Source organism: Heptranchias perlo, chromosome 34, assembly GCF_035084215.1.
Source record: "Heptranchias perlo isolate sHepPer1 chromosome 34, sHepPer1.hap1, whole genome shotgun sequence".
In the NCBI taxonomy this organism is placed as follows: domain Eukaryota; kingdom Metazoa; phylum Chordata; class Chondrichthyes; order Hexanchiformes; family Hexanchidae; genus Heptranchias; species Heptranchias perlo.
The window spans coordinates 11,565,206-11,572,148 of record NC_090358.1 but is presented as its reverse complement, the minus strand read 5'-3'; positions in this window follow the sequence as shown (position 1 = coordinate 11,572,148).

Sequence of the window (6,943 nt, the reverse complement as noted above, 5' to 3'; positions counted from 1 at the left end):
ATTTTGGGCAATGGACACTACAATTATCCACAGCACCTCTGAGTTGGCGGGGGGGAGGGGAAAACTGGCCAAAGTCCACATTTCTGATTATTATCCAGTGACTCTTGTTGGAAAGTGCGAGTGTATGACTGACACATCAAGCTCGATTGTGACGACCCTCAAACAGTTTGCTGACACGTGAAGAATGGCCACTTGAGCAAAGTACAGAAAAGCTCCTGACGCCCCCAGAACCAAACCCCAGAAAGGGTCAGTGCCTTCAGAGCAGGAGGGAAAGCAAAATGGAGGCGGGGAGAATTTTTTAATCTAAGTGGCCTGATTAAGTACTTTTCCAACAGTGAACCGAAAATACAAAAGGACTGTTTCATCAGAATGTGGAACTTAGGTAAACAAAGGTGTGTAGCTGTCACGCTGGTTCTGTTAGTTTGACAGCTTTCTTCCAACACATTATAGGAAGTGGAAAAGGCCAATTGAGCCCCTCAAGCTTGTTCCGAAAGTAAAAAATGTAAGAAAAAAGGATCATTAAAAAGCATAGGGAAAGGAAAGAAGTGCATTGTTCAATCTTGGCTTGTATTGACTTTGACATTTTTATAGTCTTAAAATTAGTATTTGGAAAGTATCATTAACATTCTCTTTTTTAATCATTTATGGCATAAAATATTGTACAGGCACTATGTAATATTAATGATTAAGGTGCTGCGTACTCTCTCTACAGTATGTGTATTTCATTATTGAGACTGTGTGTAATCCAAATCCTCACAAACCTGTAGATTTTATTATGCCAGAATTTGGCAGGCATTGCTGTTCTCTTTATCGAAGTGAAATTTATAAGTTGCTGACAGACATACAACAGAAAATCTTATTTCTTTAAACTTGATATTGCACAGTAATGAGTGACGTGCTCCTCCATTTACAAAGATGAGATTTTAAATATAAAGCTTTGAAAACAAACAGCCCATTTGTTTATAGATAACCAGGAGGGGAAGTTCAGAACTGCTCTCTCCGACAATAACGACTGCAGTTTCTCACAGGCAGAGCTTTCCACAGGATGAAAATACTCTGGGAACTTTATTACAAACTCCCTCGGCGTTGTATTGTGAACGCGCCAACCATTCCCCAGATAATTAGATGCAGATACATTTACTGATGGCTGGATGCAGTGCTTTTGGCCCAAATGTTTTTAACCCTTACTGTGCTTTGTGAATAATGACTCCATACTGTTGCACAGTGTGTAAGCATTCCCATGCTGAATCAGCAAACACTTCACACGTTTACTCAATGTGTAACTCTTACTGTGCCAAATGACCAGGAATTCTATAGATGTGACTTTTAATTACCTGAATAAACTGCAATTCCATACAATTACAGAATGTTTAGCCTTTACCCTGTTGAACAATCAGGAGTTCTATTCAGTTAATAGTGAAGAAACCCTATCCTGCTGCATATACAGGAGCACTATGCAGTTACAGTGAATAGCGCGTTTTATATATTCTTGTGATCATCAATACAGGGGATGTCAGTGCTAGGCAGTGGAAAAGGTTCCCACTTTTAGTACCCAGTGTCACCTATCAATCACTCCCAGATTAGGTGCAACAAAGATTGGCTGATCAGATTGGGAAAAGTCCCTGCTGACCCAACAGTGTTTCAACTCAAACTTTAGGGGCACTCCCTATCACACCAGTTTAATATTTCACCCATTAACAATCAATCTCTAAATGATGCTGCAAGTTTATTGCCAAATTATTGAAACCCAGGGCCCAGAGATGAAGGGCTAGAACTCTCAAGCAGCGTATTACCCAGTTATGACTAGGACTCATGTATAACAATGTGGGTATATATAATATTCATATTTCTCCAAATGAAATGGGGAAGTACAGTGCAAGCAAATCAGGTGAGATTTATGGTGTGGCTACCATTCATATACAGTAGGCTCCCCAGAGAGATCTTAGCCTAGAAATTGGATCATGCCTGAATCGGAGTGGAATCCCAGTGCTGCGAGCACTGCATGCGCCTAATAAGGAGTCTTAAAAAATTTATACAGCGGTTTTATTTCCAATCTGGTAGATCAAAATATCTGGCCAAAGTTAAACAAAATATGTTGAATAGCTATTAATGCCATTATTGCAATTATGGTAATGGATATGCTGCATATTTGAGTTGGTCCTGAAGTTGTTTAACAAAGTGTTCTTTTATTTAACTGCTTCCATCTTAATTTGAACAGTTATGTTTTCAATTAAAAATAACTGCAACCATGGAAACTATAATTCCACCCCCAACACACGTACGTAGTCACGTCGTCAGTAGTTGCATAATTTATGGTTTCTCATAACTCAATTTCTGCAGAATTGTTGCAGTTAAAGATTACAGATGGTATCAGACTGGCTGTGCCTCAGAGGAATTTTAATATTGGCTCCAACAGCATCACTCCCAATCAGCACAGGCAGGATTCATATCTGTTAACATCACTGAGATCTGAAAATGTGCATTCAGTTTATGGAAACATGTTGTGCAGGAGATGGAGATAAAAACATTTTTCTTATTTTTGCAACACACAAAATGCTAAATATTGTTCTTTATAAACCCCCTCCAAGCCACCAGAGCAAGTCTGATAGAACTTTCTTCCTGTACTGCATCATGCACACAACATGTTTCCATGGGTGCTGATCTCATAAGACAATTTAAAATTGGATTATTTGCCAACTGGGTACAGAGGTGCCCTGGTGTCCTGTGAACTATCACTTTCCCTTCCCCAAGGGTGATAGTGGCAGCCGTAGATGACAACCTGGAACAGCTGCTTCCTAAAAGTCGACACAACTCCCAAGAATCTGATTACTCTTCTTTCCTGTTCCCTGTTCAAGCTGGCAATCATCTTCTCCACTTTCACCCAGTTCAAGAAAGAGATGTCCACCCCCCCCACCTCAGTTAATTCTGGCACTAATTTCCTCCGTCCCCTCAGTTAATTCTGGCACTAATTCCCCCCGTCCCCTCAGTTAATTCTGGCACTAATTCCCCCCGTCCCCTCAGTTAATTCTGGCACTAATTCCCCCCGTCCCCTCAGTTAATTCTGGCACTAATTCCCCCCGTCCCCTCAGTTAATTCTGGCACTAATTCCCCCCGTCCTCTCAGTTAATTCTGGCACTAATTCCCCCCGTCCTCTCAGTTAATTCTGGCACTAGTTTTCCCCGTCCTCTCAATTAATTCTGCCACTAATTCCCCCCGTCCCCTCAGTTAATTCTGGCACTAATTCCCCCCGTCCTCTCAGTTAATTCTGGCACTAATTCCCCCCGTCCTCTCAGTTAATTCTGGCACTAGTTTTCCCCGTCCTCTCAATTAATTCTGCCACTAATTCCCCCCGTCCTCTCAGTTAATTCTGGCACTAATTCCCCCCGTCCTCTCAGTTAATTCTGGCACTAGTTTCCCCCGTCCCCTCAGTTAATTCCGCCCCCTTAGTTAATTCTGGCACTAGTTTCTCCCTGCCCCCTCAGTTAATGGTGGCACTCTCCCTCTCATTCCCCCTCAGTTAATGTTGCCATTCTCCTATCTCTGCTACCCCAAAGCACTGCTGCCAATTTTCCCCTTTCCTCCCAAAGAACTGCTCCAAGCTTCTATCCCTTCCCTCTTGCCTTTCTTTGTCCCCTTTTTTCTTTGTTTCATTGCCATTCATGTCCCAATTCCCTCTCCCACTCGCTGCCATTCATTTTCTTGTGAGAATTCCTGCCTATTGTATACATCAGCCAGACGCAGATAGGAGCAGTTTAAACACTCAGTCAGTATATTTGGTGATATATATTCTCAGCATTGACTTACAGGAGAGCACACTGTCAGCATAGTTGTGTGTGTTTGTATAGTAGTTTAACTTACTTCAGGATGAAGGCTGGCATGGGGCAGGCAGGCACCACATCAGGATGTGGGGGTACAGGGACTATCTTACAATTTCAAGAGGTGCTTTTTGGTCTTGGTCACTTTATGGACAGCTGAGGATCATGGATGGTGCACTGTCCATGTCAGTCAAGAATCAACCTATCCATTCTTTTACAGGAGTATGTAGTGGGGTTTGTAAGAGGAGACTTGTTGTAGAGGCCTCTAGGACAGGAGGTCCAGGCTGCATGCACTTTCCCAGTTCTAGGCAGATGACTGGCATATGCCCTACGACTGCTTAATCCACATAAATAAGGTGGGAGGGGTAAGATTTCGCCATAGCGGGGAACAGATACGTCGACACCAGCAGTGGGAGTTGTGGTAGTCTTTGCATCTCAGGTATGCTTTGCAGCCCTGGGAGCAGGCCTACAGACGAGAATAGCTCTGAGGAGATGTCAACGCTGGCCGTGCCCTTTGTGGCAGATCTTTTCCGAAATGGTTAGATTTAGGGGCAGGACCAGAAGGTGTGCCATACTTGGCCACATCCTCTCCAGCATTAATCCAACAGGGAGGGGCAGAATCACTGAAACTTATGTGGGGTTTGGCATTCTCAATGTATGTGTTTGAGCTGACCCTTGCATTTTACTGCAAGTGGTGACTGTGATGGTTAGTTCCAATTTCTCTCAATTCTTCTGGAAAAAAAAAACAATTATTATTATTACCATTTAGTGTGTGTGAGGAGGTGATATTCTGATTTCTGGCGGTGGGTGGGCATCTGCACTTAATGGCCATGATCATATAGATTATGGCTGGGTAGAGGAGTTGGAGATAGATAGAAATGAGTGAACCTGACTCAGTGTTGATAGTCTGTACGATCTGAACCCATAATGTTTAAAATTTCTCAAACTGACCAAATCACAATGAGAAAACAACTAAGTCCAAGAAAACTAAGGCTCTTTACATTTACCGCTGCGTGTCTGAGCATATGGCTGAGCTTTTCTCAATTCACCTGTGGAAGGAGGTAGCCTCCGAAAGCTTGTGAATTTAAAATAAAATTGCTGGACTATAACTTGGTGTTGTAAAATTGTTTACAAAAAGGATTAGGCAGACAAATACCCAGCACGAGGCCAGACATCTCCTTTGGTAGATCACTAGAGATCAAATGTAAAAGGACCATTGCAGAAAGTGTATCGCAGTTTCCTTTATCCCTATGGCTTCAGCCATGGGCACCAGCCGTCACCTGCCATGATAAAGGGACATTGAGAATGGCATTGTGGGTGTTCTATCATGATGTATTTCAACTTATAAAACTTGCAGCTCACCACACACTCTATCATTTTCAGTGTCCCACCAGTGACCAATGGTCATACTGTCTTTATTGTATGTGAAATGTGTGTGCACACCATAATGCCAGACTTAATCCCAACTGTGCATTTGCAATACCCATGCTTACAGGTTTGAATTTGTTTTTGGCTTGTGTGCAGTTTAAAAATACATTGACGCAGTAAAGTTACAGATTTACTCACAGCATAAGATTCTAAATCCAAGTCTAAGATTATATTTTCTTTTCTGGTTGCATAAACGGTTCTAGAATTCAATTGAACTTGGCTTGTGCATGAAAAATGAATATAACATGATTATAATAGATTCATCCTGTTTTTCCTCTGCTTTAGTCAACAATGTGCTTGCTATTTTGTTTTTTAAAAGCATAAAGTGTGAATTTCTGGTTTCAGGTTAATCCGGGATTGTGGTGGGAGGGAGATTTTGTTTCTGATCTGGCCCATCTATTGCCAAAAACGGAACGGATTGTCTATAATAAGTTTGAAACATTGGAGAGATGGCAGAGAGATACCATCACCATCGCCATCACCTCCACCCTGAATCTCCTTAGCACTGGTCGTCAGATTCTTAAATTATCGGGGCAGGCAAACAGTTATACAAAAAAAATCCAGGTCTTAGATCCAGCTCATTTGGCAAGGCTGACACAGATCTATATATGGAGATGTTTCCCTCGAGCTACCGGACAAATGGAAGGATTTCAACAAGATAAAACTCGAATTATAATGAAATTATCTGCAGCACCTTCCACCCAGTTCATCTCTGTGTCCAAATGAATGACATTTGGCACAATTCAGGAAACTGTATATTTTCTTTCTTTCTTATTTTCTTCAATCAAAGGGCGTGTTGCTCCCAGTCTGTCCTATTCTGACCACAACAGGCATGAGTAATCTGGTAAATTCCAAGGTGAGGGAATTTCAAACGTCCTAACAAATTTGCATCATGGAGGGAACACTCTCCAACACAACTTTACTTCTACTTAATAATACCAGGCTCTACTATTACTTTTACAAAATAGATGGGATCATACTTGTACAGGTATAATTATCTACAAGGTAGATATCTGAATAGCTATATATGTGTTTGTGTATTTTTATATGTATTGAAACCAATCTATTCAGAAAAGGGTTAAAATGTTTTCCTTAAGGTGCTTTAGATTAGATTCCTTTTACTGTTTGGCTTACATCCAACTGCCAATTAGAACACTATTTTCAACCTAATAGCACTTGAAAATAATTCTCAGAAATACATTTGAAGCAAACTGCGGTGCTGCAAAAATAAACCAGCTGTAATGGTTCCAAATGGAAAATGTGAAAATCCTTACGGATACTAAATCCTGGAAAAAAATCCTCATCCAAAACTATCCTGTGACTAACCAGGCATGATCAATAAGAAAGGTACAGCCCCCAGTGCATACAGTTCAAAGTTACGTTGGGAAAAAAATGAACAATTAGGGCAAGTTCACATTCCCCTCTGGATAACAGGAGTGGTGCGGGGGTGGAATTTGTGGAGATGGGCAAATGGGGTATGGATAATATTTAAATAGATTAAGGTCTAACACTTGCTGACACTGGGAGCTGAAATTGTGATTGGCAAGTATTTAAATTAGTAGGGACAGGTGACCAGGCAGTTCACCAAGAGTATGGTACTGTTTGTATGGAAGGTAGGACAACTTATGATGATAAAAACGGGTTTAAAAATGTTAAGAGAAAATAGTTTAAGGAATGGGGTGAGTAACAAGAAAAGTCCT